The sequence below is a fragment of the Scylla paramamosain genome, unplaced genomic scaffold (assembly GCF_035594125.1).
Source record: "Scylla paramamosain isolate STU-SP2022 unplaced genomic scaffold, ASM3559412v1 Contig78, whole genome shotgun sequence".
Classification (NCBI taxonomy): domain Eukaryota; kingdom Metazoa; phylum Arthropoda; class Malacostraca; order Decapoda; family Portunidae; genus Scylla; species Scylla paramamosain.
This window is the reverse complement of record NW_026973743.1, coordinates 215,001-235,584: the sequence shown is the minus strand read 5'-3', so window position 1 is coordinate 235,584 and position 20,584 is coordinate 215,001. Positions and strand designations below refer to the sequence as shown.

Below are 20,584 nucleotides of genomic sequence, written 5' to 3'. Positions count from 1 at the left end.
ATATTCAACAGAAAACATTTCAGCTGGACGGAGTCAGATACCAAGGCCCCAGACTGCTTGCGACTGGCCCCACTTAAAGGCAATCTCTGACAAACTAATGAAATATGACCCAAACATTGACATAGGACTTCTCATTGGTCTTGATTGTGCAGAAGCCATTATGGCAGAAGAGCAAATAGCAGGTGATAGTAAGAAGCATCCCTATGCTCGTAGGACAGAGCTAGGTTGGGGGATCATTGGTAAAATCTCACCCCATTCAAGTCCATTGGAGGATACAGTGGTAGTCTACAGAACAGTGACACAAGAAGTAGAAATCAATGAAGAAAAGAGGGTTAATTTCTTAGTGGTTCCTACTAAAACCAAAGAGATGATTAATCCTTCTCAAGTGAGAGATATGTTTGAACTTGACTTCAGTGATAGAAAGTCAGCTGACACTCCATTATCATATGAAGATAAAAGGTTTATGAGTAAGATGAAAGAAGGAGTACATCAGCTGAAGGATGGCCATTATGAGTTGCCCCTTCCTCTTAAAGATGATAAGGTCAAGCTTCCAAACAACAAACTATTAGCAGAGCAGAGACTCAAGAAGTTAAGAGCTAAACTTGAGAAGGATAATCAACACAAAGGTGATTACAAAGTGTTCATGGATGATATGATTACAAAGGGTTATGCAGAGATTGTACCGACAAAGGATTTAGTTAGGAATGATGGTAAGGTCTGGTACATTCCACATCATGGAGTCTATCATCCAAGAAAGCCAAAGAAGTTGAGAGTTGTATTTGACTGTAGTGCAAACTACAGGAACCAGTCATTAAACAGTCACCTGTTACAAGGCCCAGACCTTACCAACAAACTTATTGGAGTATTGTGTAGGTTTAGGCAAGAAAGCATTGCACTTGTATGTGATATAGAAGCAATGTACCATCAAGTGAAAGTCAACCCAGAACACAGAGACATGTTAAGATTCCTTTGGTGGGAAAATGGTGACCTTAATAATAAGATAGCTGAATACAGGATGACAGCTCACCTGTTTGGAGCTACTTCATCTCCAAGTGTAGCCAACTTTGCTCTTAAGAAAGCTGCAGATGACTACGGGTGTGGATCTGATGCAGCCAAGTTTGTAAGAAACAACTTTTATGTTGATGATGGTTTGAAGTCAGTAGCTACAATGGATGAAGCTGTCACTCTTATTCAGCAGAGCAAAGAATTATGTTACAAGGGAGGTTTTAACCTTCATAAGTTCTTGTCAAACAACAAAGATGTATTAGCTGCAATTTCTCCTCATGAGAGAGCAGATGGAATTAAAAGTTTGGATTTTAGTAAGAATGAAGACACACTGCCTCTAGAAAGAACTTTGGGAGTTGAGTGGTGCATAGAATCTGACACATTTCAATTTAGAATAAAGCTGAAAGACAAGCCACTCACCAGGAGAGGCATTCTGTCAACAGTGAGCTCTATATATGATCCATTAGGTCTAGTGTCACCTCTCATACTGACTGGAAAGCAAATTTTACAAGGATTATGTAAGAATGCAGTTGAATGGGATGAGGAGGTGCCAGATTATGTCAAACCTAAATGGATAAAATGGAAGGATGAGCTGCACAAACTAGATCAGTTAAAGGTACCTAGATGCTACAAACCCCATGACTTTGGGGAAGTAGAAAAGGTTGAACTCCATCACTTTTCAGATGCCTGTCAAGAGGGATGTGGCCAGTGCTCATATATTAGATTAATTAGCAAGACTGGCCAAATTCATTGTGCATTAGTAATGGCAAAGTCACGTGTCACACCTCTAAAAACCATAACAATTCCCAGACTAGAACTAGCAGCAGCAGCAGCAGTGGTGTCAGTTAGAATCCATAAACTCTTGAAGGGAGAACTTGAGTATAATAATGTGGAAGAAGTATTTTGGACAGACAGCAAAGTAGTCCTTGGTTACATTGCAAATGAAGCAAAGAGATTCCATGTATATGTTGCAAATAGAGTAGAAACAATAAGAGATCACACTTCACCAGATCAGTGGAAATTTGTAGAGACACAGTATAACCCAGCAGATCATGCATCTAGAGGCATGACAGCAGATGAATTGTGTAATAGCAAGATCTGGTGGAATGGCCCAGAATTCCTTTGGCAACATAGCAAAATGGATAGCCATTCCCAGTACAAGGTCATAAATGAGAATGATCCAGAAGTGAAGAAAGTTGTATGCCATGCTGTAGGTACACAACAGCCCACAGATATACTAGAAAGACTTGAGTATTTTTCAGATTGGTTTAAAGCAAAGAGGGCAGTTGCTGTATGCCTCAAGCTTCTGAACAGCTTCAGAGGAAAAGGTGATGGCACTACTAAAGTAAAGGGGAACACATATAAGCCAGTAAATGTAGCAGAAGTGTCAGAAGCTGAAAATGTAATTATAAAACAACTGCAATCAAAGGCATTCCAAAAGGAAATAAATGTACTGAAATCATCTGCTAACCATAATTCTTTAATTAAAGGAGACAATGGCAAGGGAACAAAAGTGATAGACAAGACCAGTTCCCTCTATAAGTTAGATCCCTTCATTGACAAAAATGGTATCATGAGAGTAGGAGGAAGATTGAGGCTTTCTAATTTGACAGATGAATCCAAACATCCAGTCATCCTCCCCAAAACATCTCACATAACCCAGCTGATAATATGCCACCATCACAAAAGGACAAATCATCAAGGCAGGGGCATAACTTTAAATGAAATCAGGTCATGTGGATACTGGATAGTAGGAGGATCATCCCTAGTATCAAGGCACATTTCAAAGTGCATTATCTGTCGTAAAGTTAGAAGTACAACACAGGGACAGAAGATGGCAGACCTGCCTATTGACAGACTAGAACCATCACCTCCTTTTACATACTCAGCAGTAGATTTCTTTGGCCCTTTCTATGTCAAAGAGGGGCGTAAAGAGCTTAAAAGATATGGAGTGCTCTTTACTTGCATGGCATGTAGAGCTGTGCACATAGAGACAGCCAACAGCATGGATACAAGTTCCTTCCTAAGTGCATACCGTCGCTTTGTAGGACGAAGAGGGCCCGTAAGACAGTTGAGATGTGACCAAGGAACTAACTTTGTAGGAGCCAAATCAGAGTATGAGAAATGCTTAAAAGAATTAAATAACAATAAAGTCAGACAAGAACTCGTGAAAGATCAGTGTGACTGGATTGTTTTTAACATGAATGTACCCAATTCCAGTCACATGGGAGGTGTTTGGGAGAGGCAGATACGCACAGTGAGAAATGTACTCTCTGTGTTGCTTGATCAGCATGGTACTCAGTTAGATGACCAAGATCTGAGAACCTTCCTAGTTGAAGCAGAAAATATAGTTAATGGTCGTCCCCTAACTGTGGACCATCTTAACTCCCCAGCAAGTCTTACACCGTTGACACCCAGTAATTTGTTAACTATGAAAACAAAGGTAGTACTGCCTCCTCCAAGCATTTTCATTAAGAAGGACCTATACTGCATAAAGAGATGGCGCAGAGCACAATACCTGGCCAACCAGTTCTGGTCCAGGTGGAAAAAGGAGTATGTGCAATTCCTACAGCTTAGAAACAAGTGGACAACACCAAAGAGGAATCTCAGTGTAAATGACATAGTTATCATCAAAGATCAGAATTTAGCAAGGAACCAGTGGAAACTGGGAAGAGTAACAGAAGTATCTCCTGATCATGATGGCCTAGTAAGAAAGGTTAAGGTCCTGGTTTCAGACTGTAATCTCGACAACCAGGGAAGACACATAAAGGCAAACAGGACCATCATAGAGAGGCCAATACATAGTCTAGTATTGCTGTTAGAAGGTAATGCATAATAATAGACCGGAGCATCCCCGCCAAGGAGCCAATGTAACAAAACATATTATGTGCTAATCCTAGTTTTAAGGTACATACTAATCTTAATTTAAGGTAAATTGTTACACAATTTAGGGGAGCCATGTTACTGTGTGTAAAGCGTATGTACCTCATGTGATTATTCCTCGGCATATATAAGTGAAATGTTCAATAGTTTTCTATTTGCATGAAAACGTGTAATATGTGTGAGTATCAGTATTTAATGCTATATTAAGCACCGAAGCCGATGCTCACTTGTTGGTAGTGTGGGGTTAACCTGCTAGTCGCCTTCGGGCATCACTCACGGCCAAGTCGCGCTCAGACAAAGACGGGCAGGATGGTGACCGAGGTAAATACTTTAATTTTGTAGTAAAAACTGATTGTCATAGTGCTAAGTCAATTGCATGTATTGTTAATGAATATTGTAATATGTTGAAAGTGTTTAATATCAGTGTATAATGTTATTTTGTAAGAAATTGAGACCGAGAACTTGTTCGCAGTTCTTACGGTCATGCCTACCTCATCAATAAACGTCAGAGAGAGAACTGCCTTTCCTCGACCCTACGATGATGGGTGTGATCAGTAAAACAGATCACCTGAGAGCCAATTGATGCCCAGCCGGTGCGGCTACAATATATATATATATATATATATATATATATATATAGTCTCTCTCTCTCTCTCTCTCTCTCGAGAGAGAGAGAGAGAGAGAGAGAGAGAGAGAGAGAGAGGAGAGAGAGAGAGAGAGACTCTCTCTCAGTCTCTCTCTCTCTCTCTCTCCAGGGATAGTTTAACAGGCTGTAGTGGAAGTTATTGGGGTTTTCAAGGTTCCAGGGATAGTTTAACAGGCTGTAGTGGAAGTTATTGGGGTTTTTAAGGTTCCAGGGATAGTTTAACAGGCTGTAGTGGAAGTTATTGGGGTTTTTAAGGTTCCAGGGATAGCTTAACAGGCTGTAGTGGAAGTTATTGGGGTTTTTAAGGTTCCAGGGATAGTTTAACAGGCTGTAGTGGAAGTTACTGGCATTTTCAAGGTTCCAGGGTTAGTTTAACAGACTGTAGTGGAAGTTATTGGGGTTTTCAAGGCTCCAGGGATAGTTTAACAGGCTGTAGTGGAAGTTATTGGCGTTTTAAATTTTTTTTCTCAAATGTAAACGCTTTCTTTATTTTCTCTTCTGCGTGTGTGTGTGTGTGGTGAGGAAGCAAGGCAATGATGATGATGATAATAGTGACAAGAACAGTAGAAGAAGTGACAATACCAACAAGAACAACAACAACAACAACAACAACAGTAGTATATTAACAAGAATGAAAATATTAAGTTGAAAAAATTAACAGAACCAAAGACTAACTGATAGAAAGCATGTAGGAAACAAGGACAAGATCAAGATTAACAAAGATAACAAAGGTGGTATGATGGAAGCCTGGGCGGTGATCTTCTCTTCCGAGCGAGGGCACAGTGTATGGATGTGAATGCAAGGAGTTACAGGTGGTCTGAGTCCCGCAGCAAAGTGTGCCAGATGTGTGACATGGGAGAAGATGAGACGGTGGAACATGTGGTGCTGGAGTGTGTGAAGTATGCCAGAGACAGGAATGAGATGATGCAAGTGATACTGACTGAGTTAGGGCATGATAGGAATGAAAGAGTGGAGAAGACAGGAAAGGAATGGATGGTGGTGTTGCTGGGACTGTGTAGAGAGGCGAATGAAAGGATGATTGAGGCGGTGAAAGAGTTTCTGGAGAGAATGTGGCGTGCCAGGTGTATGAACAATTAGGATAGAGGATGCTGTTCGTTTCTCTTTTTTTTTTTTCCCCTTTCTACAGGAGTTGCCGATCCAAAGGCCTGGCTCAGGAGTGATCCTGTGCCACCTGTACCATCAAGATCAAGATCAAGATAACAATGGGCCCCCTCCGCTCTGAGTGTGTACAAGTGGCTTTGCCTTGCTCTCTGAGTTTTCTCTGAGTTTTGTGGTTTGTTTCTCTTGCCTGTGTGCTGAAATACCCTGAAAATGGTGATGAGCGCGTGTGGTTCATGCGAGGAGAGTGTGGCGAACAGGCAAAGGGCTGTGGCATGCGAGAGATGCATGGCCTGGTTCCATGTAGCCTGTGTGGGCATGAGGGAGGCCAACATGAAGGCGCTGGGGTTCGAGCTTCTGGTGTTCCTCTGCAGGGAATGCCTGAGCAAGAGCCTCATTGAATGGAGGAACCAGGATGAAGAAAAAGAAGAGAGAGTGGAGCAGAGCACCCAGACAGAAAACCTGATGAAAGAGGCAGAAGCACAGACGACGAAGACTGAAGAAAGAAAAGACCAGCAAGAAGTGGTGGAAGTGGCCAGAACAGGCAGACGCCCAAGGAAGAAGAGAATGGTAATAGAGAAAGCCCCAGTACGTGTCATTGGAGACAGCATGGTAAGGAAGACTCCCGACTTTGAGAGAAGGGAAATTGAGTGCACCAGCATGGGAGGTGCTAAGATCCAAGACGTCAAGAGGAAAGTCAAGGAAGAAGTGCAAGAAATGGAAGAGAGAAGCCTGCTAGTTGTCCAAGGAGGAGGCAACAACTTAGTAGAGGCAAGTGCTGAAGACACAGTAAAGGAAGTGATAGAAGCAGTGAGGGCAGCAGAAGAGAAGATGTGTGTGGCTGTGGTGGGGGTCCTGCAGAGCCCACGGGAAGGAGTGCAGCATGAGAAGGTCAGAAGAGAAACGAACCGCAAGATATGCATGGAACTCATGAAGGTCAAGATGGAATGGATGACAGAGAAGAAGGGCAACATGAGCTTCCTGGACATGGATGGGATCCTCGACCAGGACAAATTCTTCGGGAGAGACGGGGTCCACCTCAACCACAACGTGAATGAGAGGCTAGGACGTCGACTGGCCGAGTGGATGAGGGCGAGGCAGGTGTGTTGTGTGGACGACGCATGATGAGGAGGACCCACTGATGTCAGCAAACATGGAAGAAAAGAGACTAACCAGGCAAGTAAATGTGAAGATTGGCTGTATGAATGTGAGAGGATGGGGTGTGGGCAAGTTTGAGGATGTATGCAAGGAGCTCAGGGAGTGGAGGTTTGACTCAGTCGGGCTCACTGAGACTCACCTGAGAGATGATGTACGAATGGAGGGATGCGAGTACGTTATGATTGGAAAGGGGCGTAAGGCACAGGAAACACTGGGAGGAGGCGTAGCCCTACTCTACAAGAAAGAAAGAGGACTGAAAGTAGAGGAGATTGATGTGGTGGAATGTACAAGTAGTGAGGATGTGCTTGCAGTAAGAGTGGAATGCATGGATGGTCGTGGCAGACCAGAGAAAGTGGTACTGGTGGTAGCGTACATGACTTTCATGGGTGAAAGAGCAGAGAGGGAAAATAGGAGGAAGTATGACATACTTAAGAAAGTTGTGAGAGAGCATGGAGAGGAGAGAGTGCTAGTTATGGGTGACGTGAATGCACATGTGGGAATACTGGGGGAACAGGTGAACAGGAATGGTGAAATGCTTGGAGAGTTCCTTGATGAACTGGGGCTGGAAAATCTGAATGTTACTTTGGCTGAGGGGCGTGTGACTTGGAGTGCAAGAGAACAGGAATCGGCAATTGACTACATGTTGGTGAATGGAAGAATGCGTGAAATTGTGTCGCACATGTGGATAGATGAGGATGGTTTGGTTGATATTGTGTCCGATCACAACATGCTAGTTGTGGAGTGCTTGATGCAGGGTGGGAATGAAGTGAAAGTGGCAAGTAAGAAAAAGAAGTGGAGACTGAGAGATGTAGGGTGGGAGAACTTTCAGGTTGATCTGAGTGAGAGAAGCTGGGACGACGAAAGTGTGCATGACGTGGAGCATCTGAATGAGAAACTGGTTGAGGACGTGAGGGGTGCTGCTGAGAACCAGATAGGGTTTGTGAGAGTAGGTAGAAGAAAGAATGTATGTAAACCATGGTGGAATGATGAAATCAGAGCAGCTAGGAAGGAGCGAAAGAGAATGAGTAGACAGTGTAGATGGCTGAGGAAAAAGAGGCATGAAAGCGATGAGGCAGAGAATGAGTATCAGAATGCATGGGCAGCGTATGTGAAGCAGCAGCGGTTGACAAGACGAATGATAATGAATGCTAAAGTGAAGAGTGAAAGAAGAGTGATTCAATCTTTAAGGGAGAAAGGTATGGAAGGTGGCTGTGAATGGTACAAGTTCATGAGCGGTGAGAATATGTCAGGTTAGGTTAGGTTAGGTTTATGTCATCTATAGACGTAGGAATGGGATTAAACACAGCCAAAACTTCTTTATTATCCTCTATCTCATCTATAAGCACAGTAATAGGATTAAACACCATTAAAACCTCATTATTACCCTATATATCACAAATTCACCCCCTTCATGTCATCTATAGATGTAGGAATGGGATTAAACACAGCCGAAACCTCTCTATTACCTCCTATCTCATCTATAAGTGCAAGTATAGGATTAAACACCATTTTTAGCATGAGTAATCCCTTTTTTAGGCACAGGAAGTAATAATAACGCTTCTAACTCTCTTTACAGACTGAAAAACAGATTCAGAACCCCTTAAACTTTTCTAAATAGGATCAGAACCCCTAAAACTCCCCTTGAATAGGATTAGAACCCTTAAAACCCCCTTTGGACCCTTTTTAATGCAATCCAATCCTCCACACAGGCACCGAGAGAGGACTGGAACGGGTGGAGCCTATTTTGAAGTTCCACGTGGGATCAACTCTCCTCCACTGGGCGGCATCGAAGGGTTACGATGACCTGGTGGTTGACCTCCTTGTTCGGGGCTTGTCTGTGAGTGTGTGGGGAGAGAGAGAGAGAGAGAGGGGGGGGGTTGATAATGCAGAAGTGTTGTTAATCTGTCGCTAGAACTGTAAAAATACTCTTGAAAACCCTCATCACTTCAAGTAGAGCCTTTGGAATGTAGAAATATTGTTAATCTGCCACTAGAACCTTAAAAATACTCTTGAAAGCCCTTGTCACTTCAACTACACAGTCTTTGGAATGTAGAAATCTTGTTAATCTGCCACTAGAACCTTAAAAACACCCTTGAAAACCCTTGCCACTTCAACTAGAGCCTTTGGAATGTAGAAATTTTTGTTAATCTGTCACTAGAACCTTAAAAATACCCTTGAAAACCCTCACCATTTCAAGTAGAGCCTTTGGAATGTAGAAATCTTGTTAATCTGCCACTAGAACCATAAAAACACTCTTGAAAACCCTTGCCACTTCAACTAGAGCCTTTGGAATGTAGAAATCTTGTTAATCTGCCACTAGAACCTTAAAAATACCCTTGAAAACCCTCACCATTTCAACTAGAGCCTTTGGAATGTGGAAATCTTGTTAATCTGCCACTAGAACCTTAAAAACACCCTTGAAAACCCTTGCCACTTCAACTAGAGTCTTTGGAATGTAGAAATCTTGTTAATCTGCCACTAGAACCTTAAAAACACCCTTGAAAACCCTTGTCACTTCAACTACAGCCTTTGGAATGTAGAAATCTTGTTAATCTGTCACTAGAACCTTAAAAACACCCTTGAAAAGCCCCCACCACTTCAACTAGAGCCTTTTGAATGTAGAAATCTTGTTAATCTGTCACTAGAACCTTAAAAACACCCTTGAAAAGCCCTCACCACTTCAACTAGAGCCTTTTGAATGTAGAAATCTTGTTAATCTGTCACTAGAATCATAAAAACACTCTTGAAAACCCTTGCCACTTCAAATAGAGCCTTTTGAATGTAGAAATCTTGTTAATCTATCACTAGAACCTTAAAAACACCCTTGAAAACCCTTGCCATTTCAACTAGAAGGAAGAAAGGCTTTTAGTGAGACCCTTGTGTTATGTTGGCACCCTTGACTGCCCCCCACCTAGCCCCCCTGACCAGCACAGTAAACCAAACTTACCTGCCCTTCATAAACAATTACATTTCATCATTCAACTGAAAAAAACACAAATTAACTTAGTTTTGTTGACATCCACAAGAGAGACAGTTTGTTCAGCCATGTTCACTGTTTCAACCACCACCACCACCACCACCACTACTACCACCACCACCGCCTCTTCTACAGGTGGATGCTTGTGATCGGTTGGGCCGCACTCCACTGGGGCTGGCCACCTTTGCCGGCCACACTAGTATTGTCAACACCCTGCTGCAGGAGAACGCCTCTCTTTCTGCTGAAGGTGAGAGAGAGAGAGAGAGAGAGAGAGAGAGAGAGAGAGAGAGAGAGAGGAATATATAGACAGAAACATAAAAAGAGAGAGAGAGACAGAGTTTGTGTGTTTGTGAGGTAGAGAGAGAGAGAGAGAGATTGAGTATGTATTGAGAGTAAGAGAGAGAGAGAGAGAGAGAGAGAGAGACACCCCCTAACCTAACCTAACCTAACCCAATCTAACCTAACCTAATCTAGCTTAACCTAACCTAACCTAACCCAGTCTAACCTAACCTAACCTAACCTAACTTAACCTAACCTAACTTAACCTAACCCAACCTAACCTAACCTAACCCAATCTAACCTAACCTAACCTAACCTAACCCAACCTAACCTAACCTAACGTAACCCAACCTAACCTAACCTAACGTAACCTAACCTAACCTAACCTAACTCAATCTAACCTAACCTAACCTAACCCAACCTAACCCAATCTAACCTAACCTAACCTAACCTAACCCAACCTAACCTAACCTAACCCAACCTAACCTAACCTAACCTAAACTAACCTAATCTAACCTAACCTAACCTAGCTTAACCTAACCTAACCTAACCTTACCTAACCTAGCTTAACCTAACCTAACCTAACCTAACCTAACCTAGCTTAACCTAACCTAACCTAACCTAGCTTAACCTAACCTAACCTAACCTAACCTAGCTTAACCTAACCTAACCTAACCTAACCTAACGCAATCTAACATAACGTAACTTAACCTAACCTAACCTAACCTAACCTAACCCAACCTAACCTAACCTACTTTAACCTAACCTAACCTAACCTAACCTAATCTAACCTAACCTAACCTAACCTAGCTTAACCTAACCTAACCTAACCTAACCTAACCCAACCCAATCTAACGTAACCTAACCTAACCTAACCTAACCCAACAGACAAGGACTGGAGGATAACATCTCGTGAGGAGGTTGGTCTCTGCATAGTTCGGGTCATTGAAGAAACTGCCGTGTGTTCTCTTGACGCGGCCAGGTCAGACGGCTTCACCCTGCTTCACCTGGCTGCCCAGCAAGGCTACCCGAACATGATGCATTGGCTTCTGTCCCTGAAGGTGTGCTTAGGGGCGTTTTGGGGTGTTTTTGGGGGTGTTTGTAGTGTTTGGGGTGTGTTGCGGAGGTTAGTGTGTTTTTTTTTTTGTGTGTTTTTTGGATGTTTAGGGAAATTTGGTGTGTTTTTTGGGGTTTTGGGTGTTTTTGGAGTGTTTGCAGTGTTTTTTGGGGTAGTTTTGGGTGTTTTGGGGATGGTTAAAAGTGTTTTTTGGATGTTTGCAGTGGTTTGCGGATAGTTTTGGGTGTTTAAGGGTGCTTTAGGAGTGTTTTGGTGTGTTTTGAATGTGTTTTGCGGTGTTTGAGGTGTGTTTTGGAGTGTTAAAGGGTGTTTTGGAGTGTTTAAGGTTGTTTTTGGGTGTGTAAGGATGTTTTGGGATGTTTTTGGTATGTTTTGGGGATATTTAAGGGTGTTTTGGGATGTTATTGGAGTGTTAAAGGGTGTTTTGGGGTGTTTAAGGTTGTTTTTGGGTGTTTAAGGGTGTTTTGGGATGTTTTTGGTATGTTTTGGGGATATTTAAGGATGTTTTGGGATGTTTTTGGTATGTTTTAGGGATATTCAAGGGTGTTTTGGGATGTTTTTGGTATGTTTTAGGGATATTTAAGGGTGTTTGGGATATTTTTGGTATGTTTTGGGGATATTTAAGGATGTTTTGGGATGTTTTTGGTATGTTTTAGGGATATTCAAGGGTGTTTTGGGATGTTTTTGGTATGTTTTAGGGATATTTAAGGGTGTTTGGGATGTTTTTGGTATGTTTTGGGGATATTTAAGGGTGTGTTGGGATGTTTTTGGTATGTTTTTAGGATATTTAAGGGTGTTTTGGGATGTTTTTGGTATGTTTTGGGGATATTTAAGGGTGTTTTGGGATGTTTTTGGTATGTTTTGGGGATATTTAAGGGTGTTTTGGGATGTTTTGTATATTTTAGGGATATTTAAGGTGCTTTGGTATGTTTTAGGGATATTTAAGGGTGTTTTGGGATGTTTTTGGTATGTTTTAGGGATATTTAAGGGTGTTTTGGGATGTTTTTGGTATGTTTTAGGGATATTTAAGGGTGTTTTGGGATGTTTTTGGTATGTTTTGGGGATATTTAAGGGTGTTTTGGGATGTTTTGTATATTTTAGGGATATTTAAGGTGTTTTGGTATGTTTTAGGGATATTTAAGGGTGTTTTGGGATGTTTTTGGTATGTTTTAGGGATATTTAAGGGTGTTTTGGGATGTTTTTGGTATGTTTTAGGGATATTTAAGGGTGTTTTGGGATGTTTTTGGTATGTTTTGGGGATATTTAAGGGTGTTTTGGGATGTTTTGTATATTTTAGGGATATTTAAGGTGTTTTGGTATGTTTTAGGGATATTTAAGGGTGTTTTGGGATGTTTTTGGTATGTTTTAGGGATATTTAAGGGTGTTTTGGGATGTTTTTGGTATGTTTTGGGGATATTTAAGGGTGTTTTGGGATGTTTTTGGTATGTTTTGGGTATATTTAAGGGTGTTTTGGGATGTTTTTGGTATGTTTTGGGGATATTTAAGGGTGTTTAGGGATGTTTTTGGTATGTTTTAGGGATATTTAAGGGTGTTTTGGGATGTTTTTGGTATGTTTTAGGGATATTTAAGGGTGTTTTGGGATGTTTTGGAGTGTTATTACCCCTACACAACCCAAACTAACCTAACCTCACAACCTCAAGGTATCACCAGACGTACGCAACAACCAAGGTGAAACCCCGCTGTTTGTCGCGATCCGGAACAACCAGCTGGCCTGCGTTCAACAGCTGATTAATGCTGGCACACGTCTGAACCTCGTCGACAACCGCGGGGGGTCAGCTCTGCACATGGCGGCCAAGAACGGAAATGTGACAGTAATTGATATGCTCCTGACGACGTCCTAGCTGGAGGAGGAGCGGAACGTTGATATTAACCGCTGCAATAAGATCGGTTATACGCCTGTTTACTACGCCATCAATGCCAGCAGGTGAGGGAGGAGGAGGAGGAGTGAGTGAGTGAGTGAGTGAGTGAGGGAGGAGGAGTGGAGGTCTCGACCTTATAAGAGGAGGAGAAAGAGATTTAGAATTTGTACAGGAAGAGGAGGAGGAGGAGGAGTGGAGGTTTAGAGCTTATAACAGGAGGAGAAAGAGATTTAGAATTTGTACAGAAGGAGGAAGAGGAGGAGGTGGAGGAGGAGGAAGAAGAAGAAGAGTGAGGGAGGAGGTGGAGATTTAGGGTTTGTAAAAGAGGAGGAGAAGGAAGATTAGGATCACTACAGAACAACACATAATACTCTTGCACTTATCAAAAACACACACAAAAAAAACACCCTTTAAAAAACAAAAAAAAACACCAAAAACACCCTTTAAAACTTCAAAAACCACTCATAAACACTTTATCTTAACAAAAAAAAAACCCAAAAACACCCTTTAAAACCACAAAAACCACTCATAAACACTTTATCTTAACAAAAACACCCAAAAACACCCTTTAAAACCACAAAAACCACTCAAACACTTTATCTTAACAAAAACACCCAAAAACACCCTTTAAAACCACAAAAACCACTCATAAACACTTTAACTTAACAAAAACTCCAACAACACCCAAAAACACCCTTTAAAACCCCCCAAAAAATAACCATGAACACTTCAACTTAACAAAAACACACAAAAACACTTTAAAACCACAAAAAAACCCAAAAACACCCATAAACACTTTAATTTAACCAAAACTCCCTAAAACACTCTAAAAAATAACCATAAACACTTCAACTTAACAAAAACACCCAAAACACCCTTCAAAACCCCAAAAAACACCCCAAAACACTTTAACTTAACAAAAACAACAAAAAAAACATCTTTAAAACTCCACATCCAAACAAAAACACTAACTCAACAAAAACACCCAAAAAACACAAAAAAAACACATTTTTAAAACCCCAAAACACCCAAAAACGCTTCAACTCGGCAAAAAACACTTCAAAACACCCAGAAACACTTTTAAACCCAAAAAGACTTTAATTCAACAAAAAACACCAAAAAAAAAAACACCAAAAAACACCCCAAACTGAACCAAACCAAACCTAACCTAACCAAAGCAACCCCACAGGTACGACATTGTGCAGCGGTTCCTCGAGTACAGCCTGGTCCGCAAGGTGCATTGCAAGGCGACAAACGGCGAAACACTCCTGCAATTTTACACCGAACGGAACAACCTGGGGCAGTACGACAACGCAGTGGTGCGCGTGCTGGAGTGCGAGAAGCTCCTGCACTCAACCAAGCCTAGCGCGGAGATGTGTCTTCGCGTGCAACTGGGAACAACAGAGGCCAGTTCGAAGGCCCGCGCTCAGCTGCAGGCCATGTACGAGTCAATGAGAGCACAACGCCACTGCTGGAATTTTTGGTTCTTTCTCTCTTGTTTTCTGCTTCCGTCGGTTTTTTACTACCTAGACGTGTACACCGACATTCTGCTGGCGGTGGAGTACCATCAAGATTACCTGAAGAGCATCAATGACTCCGATGTGGTGGGGACGAGGAACATGATGAGTGCTAATCATTCCCTGTCCGAGGAGATGGTGGTGCTGGTGGATGGCGAGGAGGAGGTGAGTGCGTGTGTGTGTTTGTTTGTTGAACTATATGTAAAAGGCTGAAATAAACTCAAAATGCACTCAAATAATACTTAAACACACTTTACCATCCAAAAACACACAAGAAACACCAAGAAACACATACTAACACACCCAGACAGCCACATACAAACAGTAACATCCCAAAAACACCCAAATTAGTCAGAAACACATTTTGTCACCCCAAAACATCTCATAAAACACCCCAAGATGTCCAAAAACACACAAAAAACACAAAAAAGACACTCAAAAACCCACAAAAACACACAAAACCCACAAAAACTCACAAAACACCCACAAAAACACTCAAAAATACCCCACTAACACTCAAAAGCACACAAAAAAAACACTGAAAAACACACAAAAAACACTGAAAAGTACCCCAAAAAGCACTCTAAAACATCCAAAACACACAAAAACACAAAAAAAAAAAAAAAAAAAAAAAAAAACACCCTACACACACACACACACACACACACACACATTTACCCATCTCTCTAAAAACCCCTCAATGTCTCCCTCCCTCTCTCTCCCAGGAAGCAGAAGGATTCCTCGCCAACCTAACAGACAACCCAGACAAGATCAATTTCCTACTCACCGTTTTCTTCATCCTGTTGCCAATTACCCTGTTGTCCACTTGGAATCTGTACATTCATGTGACGCAGCAAGATATCCTTCCCATTTTCAAACTGCTACCTTCGTTTTTGCGTGTATCGTTGTAAACGCTCATATTTCTCACCCCCCTGGCCCCCGTCATGGCGTACCTCGAAAATACTTACGCGCAGATGAAGCACATGAACGTCACAGTGCGTCAGATGCAGGAGGTTGGGGTATGTACTGTCTATGGGGTGCTTTGGGGTGAATGTGTGCGTTTTGGGGTGTTTTTGGTGTTTTTTGGGTGTGTTTGGGGTGTTTTGGTGTGTTTTGGATGTTTTTGGGGTGTTTTGGGGTGTTTTTGGTGTTTTTTGGGTGTGTTTGGGGTGTTTTGGTGTGTTTTGGGTGTTTTTGGGTGTTTTGGGGTGTTTTTGGGTATGTGGGGTGTTTTTGGGTGTGTTTGGGGTGTTTTTGGGTGTGTTTTGGTTTGTTTTGGGGTGTTTTCAATATTTTTGGGGTGTTTGGTGTGTTTTTGGGGTGTGCAAGGGTGTTCTTGGGTGTTTTTGGAATGTTTTTTTTGGGGTGTTTTGTATATTTTAAGGTGTTTTTTAGTGTTTAAGGGTGTTTGGGTGGGAGTTTCCAAGTGGATAGGGTTTTTTTTTAGTTTGAGTTGATAGGTGTTTTTTTTTTTAATTTATTTAATTATTTTATTTTTATTTATTTGTTTTGTTTATTTTATTTATTTATTTATTTTTGTGGGAGCTCTGTGTGTGTGTGTGTGTGTGTGTGTGTGAGGTTAAAAGAGGAGGAGAAGGAGGAGGGAGAGAGGAAGGGAGGGAGGGAAGGTAGATATTGAGAAAACTTACTTAAAATTCTCTCTCTCTCTCTCTCTCTCTCTCTCTCTCTCTCTCTCTCTCTCTCTCTCTCTCTCTCTCTCTCTCTCTCTCTCACACACCATGATAACAAAAAAAACAATAATAACAGTAATAATTCCTGTAATCCAACTTAACTCAAGCTAACATACACCCCCCCTACCCCTTTGCCCCCTATCCCCCTTGCCCCCCTACCCCCCCTCTCCCCCCCAGGTTGATAACAAAGAGAGGCACAACCCGCCAGTGGGGGGGTTGCCTCTGAGCCCAGCAACTCACTCTTCCCCCCTTCACAGCGCAAGGTACTGGGGTCAAGTCAGGTTGGATCGGGTCGGGTCGGGTTGGGTCTGGTCAGGTTGGGGGCGTTTTTAAATGGTTGGGGTTTGGTTAGGTTAGGTTGTTGTTGTTGTTGTTGTTGTTGTTGTTGTTGTTGTTGTTGTTTGTTTGTTTGTTTGTTTGTTTTTACTTAATTTCTCTCTCTCTCTCTCTCTCTCTCTCTCTCTCTCTCTCTCTCTCTCTCTCTCTCTCTCTCTCTCTCTCTCTCTCTCTCTCTCTCTCTCTCTCTCTCTCTCTCTCAGTATATTAGTATTGTTATGTAGAACTACTACTACTACTACTACTACTATTAAATAAATCCCCAATAGTAGCTTGTTATATTCTACTATTATTATTATTATTATTATTATTATTATTATTATTATTATTATTATTATTATTATTATTATTATTATTATTACACTTTTCATGTATATATATTTAATTTTTCTGTGTGCATGGGTGTATGTGTGTGTATTTTGAAATCTTTGGGGTATGATGTTGACACACACACACACACACACACACACACACACACACACACACACACACACACACACACACACACACTAAAACACCCAAAAAACACTGTTATTCACCTCCAAACACCACAAAACACCGCAAAACACACCAAAACACCCCAAAAACACCCCATAAACACCAAAACAGTCCAAAACTCACCCAAACACACTTATTCATTTTCCTTTACCGTTTCAACACTCAGTCCCCTTCAAACACCCCAAAAACACCCCAAAAACACTTCCAAACACACCCAAAACACCCCCAAACACACCCAAACACACTTATTCATTTTCCTTTACCCTTTAAACGCTCAGTCCCCTTCAAACACCGCAAAAACATCCCAAAAACACTTCCAAACACACCCAAAACACCCCCAAACACACCCAAACACACTTATTCATTTTCCTTTATCCTTTAAACACTCAGTCCCCTTCATACACCCAAAAAACACCCAGAAACACTCCAAAAACACCCATTTTCTATTTCATCCACCCCTGACTTAACTTAGCCCAGAAATTCAAAAAATACCCTTAAATACCCAAAAACACTGTAAGAACACCCCAAAACACCCATTTTCTATTTCATCCATCCCTAACTTAACTAACCTAGCCAAAACACCCAAAAACATACCCAAAAACACACCAAAAACACCAAAAAACACCTCAAAACACCCATTTTCTAATTTAGTTACCCCTTAAATTAACATAACCTAGTGAAAAAAACACCAAAAATACCTTTAAATGCCCCAAAACACCCAAAAACCATCATTTAACACCAAAAAACACCCCAAAAACACCCAAAAACCACCATTAAACACCCAAAAACACCCAAAAACAACACCAGGCGCACTGTACATCTCCTCAGACCCACCCAGGACTAACCCAGGCACTCTTACAGGTGGACTCGAAATCGTACAACAGCTTTCCCCCCCACGGGCCTACCAAGACCTACCGGCACCACATGAGGGACATGGAGATCAGAAAATATTATGACCTTAAGCATGTCGCGCAGATGAGGGTCGCAATCACCAACGTCATGGAGGCCACACTCGAGTCGGCCTTTCAGTTAATTCTGCAGCTGTATATCGTTGGGACGCATTACACTGAGTTGGACCAGGTGCGTTTGTGTGTGTGTTTGTGGGTGTTTGTGGGTGTGTGGGGGGTGTTTTGGTTTAAGTACAAAAAAAACAAAAACAAACACCCTGAAACACCCTAAAACACCTCTAAAACACCCAGAAACATCCCAAAACACACAAAAACACCAAAAAACACACTGAAACACCCAAAAACACCCCAAAAACACCCAAAAATACCCAAAACACTCAAAAACTACAAAAACACCAATTAGTACTCTAAAAACACCCAAAAACACCACAAAACACCCAAAACCACCCAAAAACATCACAAAACATCCCAAGACACCCAAAAACACCTAAAAAACACACAAAAACACCCAAGACAACCACTCCATCATCCCCAACCCTTCTCCTCCTCCTCCTCTTCCTCCTACAACCACAACTAACACCACAACTTTCCCACAACAGGTTAAGGACGTGACACTGGGCAGCATCCTGTCTTTTGTCACCACTGGGCCACAACACACAGCTCTCCAAACCGGTGTTCTCTGTCCTCATCTCCCTTGTGTCCCTCACCTGGTCCTTCACATCCTACCACAGGTTCTCCAAACTCGGAGGGCTGACTATTTTAAACGCACTGCCCCTCCTGTTCGCAATATTCTTCCAGGTATGATTCTTAGGGCCGGTTTAATTGTGTATCTTGTGTTTTTAAGTGTGTTTGGGTTTGTGAAAGTGTTTTTTTTGGTTTGTGTGTGTTTTTTGGGTGTTTTGGGGTGTTTTTGGGTGTTTAAGGGTGTTTAAGGGTGTTTTTTTTGGTGGAGGGGTATTTAAGGATGTTATTGGGTGTTTTTGGGTGTTTTTGGGATATTTAAGGGTGTTTTTGGGTGTTTTTGGGTATATAACGGTGTTTAAGGGTGTTTTTGGGTGTTTGGGATATTTAAGGGTGTTTTTTGGGTATTAAAGGGTGTTTTTTGGGTATTTTTGGGATATTTAAGGGTGTTTTTGGGTGTTTTTGGTTATTTTTGGGGTGTTTAGTGTGTTTAAGGATGTTTTGGGGTGTTTTTGGTGTGTTTTTGGGGTGTTTAAGGGTGTTTTTTTATCTGCTTGTGAATTTTGATGGTGTTTTTTTATCTTAAGTAAATTTTGGTGTTTAAATTTTTTTTTTTACTTATTTATTCATTTATTTATTAATTTATTTTTTGTTTGTGTGTGTGTGTGTGTGTGTGTGTTTAGGTATAATTATGAGTTTCAAATAGTAATAGTAACAATAATAATAATAATAATAATAGTAGTAGTAATAATAATAATAATAATAATAATAATAATAATAATAATAATAATGTGTCCGCAGGTGGTGTCCCGCGCCATTGCCTGTACGGTGTTCACCCTGGCACACACGTGGAAGGTGTTTGTGGTGTTGGGTGTACACTTTGTGGTGGTGCTGGTGTTTAAACTCAAGCTGGAGGAGAGGTGAGTGTGTGTGTGTGTGTGTGTGTGTGTGTGTGTGTGTGTGTGTGTGTGGCAGGTGACACAAGGACACACACAAGCTAAACACTATGAAACAAACACTATAATTCACAACACACCTAAAAGACACCCCAAAATACCTAAAACACCCCAGAACACCCAAAAAACATGCCCAAAACACCCAAAAAACATCTTTAAACACCCTTAAACACACCAAAAACACCCAAGAATTACCAAAAACACCAAAAAAACTCCAAATATACTCCAAAAACACCCAAAACACCAAAAAACACCTATAAACACCCCAAAAACACACTAAAACACCAAAACACCCAAAAACACCCATAAAAACCCATAAAAAAAAAAAACACCCAAAAACACATTAAAAGACCCCGTTTTCTTTCACCCGCAGTTCAGTGTTGCCAGTACGCACACCGTTTTACTGTTGCCAGTGTTTTTTCATGTACCTGCATCCATATTTCTACGTTTTCCTTGGCACCATTGCTTCTACGCTGGTGTACTTCAGGTTGGAGAGGCCCTCGGCTGTCAAAAAGCAGAGGGCGCGTCGTCATTCAACCGTAGTGATACAGGTGAGGCTGCAGTGAGGTTAGGTCAGGCTGGGTTAGGTTAAGTTACGTTAAGTTACGTTAAGTTAGGTTAAGTCATGTTAGGTTTGATATTGAAGCAGTATTCAATGACTTAAGCTAACACAAATTTTTCATTCTCTCCCTCCCTTCCCCCCATCGCTGCTATCTCACCCCCTACCCCCCACAGGTGTTGTTTTTAGTCCTAGCCTTCATCGAGAACCTAGTGATGCTTGCCTTGGGGATCTGCTGGCTGGACGACAAATACTTTCATCATACGACACTTTCAAATACGACACTTTCATCATAATTTCTGCTGTCCTGTGTGCCATCAGCTACCTTACTGGCATTATACTACATGCTGTGTACTATAGGTGAGTCTGTGGCTGTGTCCGAGTGATGCTGTGTGTGTTTGTGGTCTTCGTGT

General features: G+C 41.6%; 1 pseudogene; it reads left to right on the top strand.

Moving 5' to 3' along the window:
* Positions 1-6,806: 6,806 nt before the first annotated feature.
* Positions 6,807-20,584, top strand: part of LOC135098754 (uncharacterized) — a 21,898-nt pseudogene continuing 8,120 nt past the window's right edge.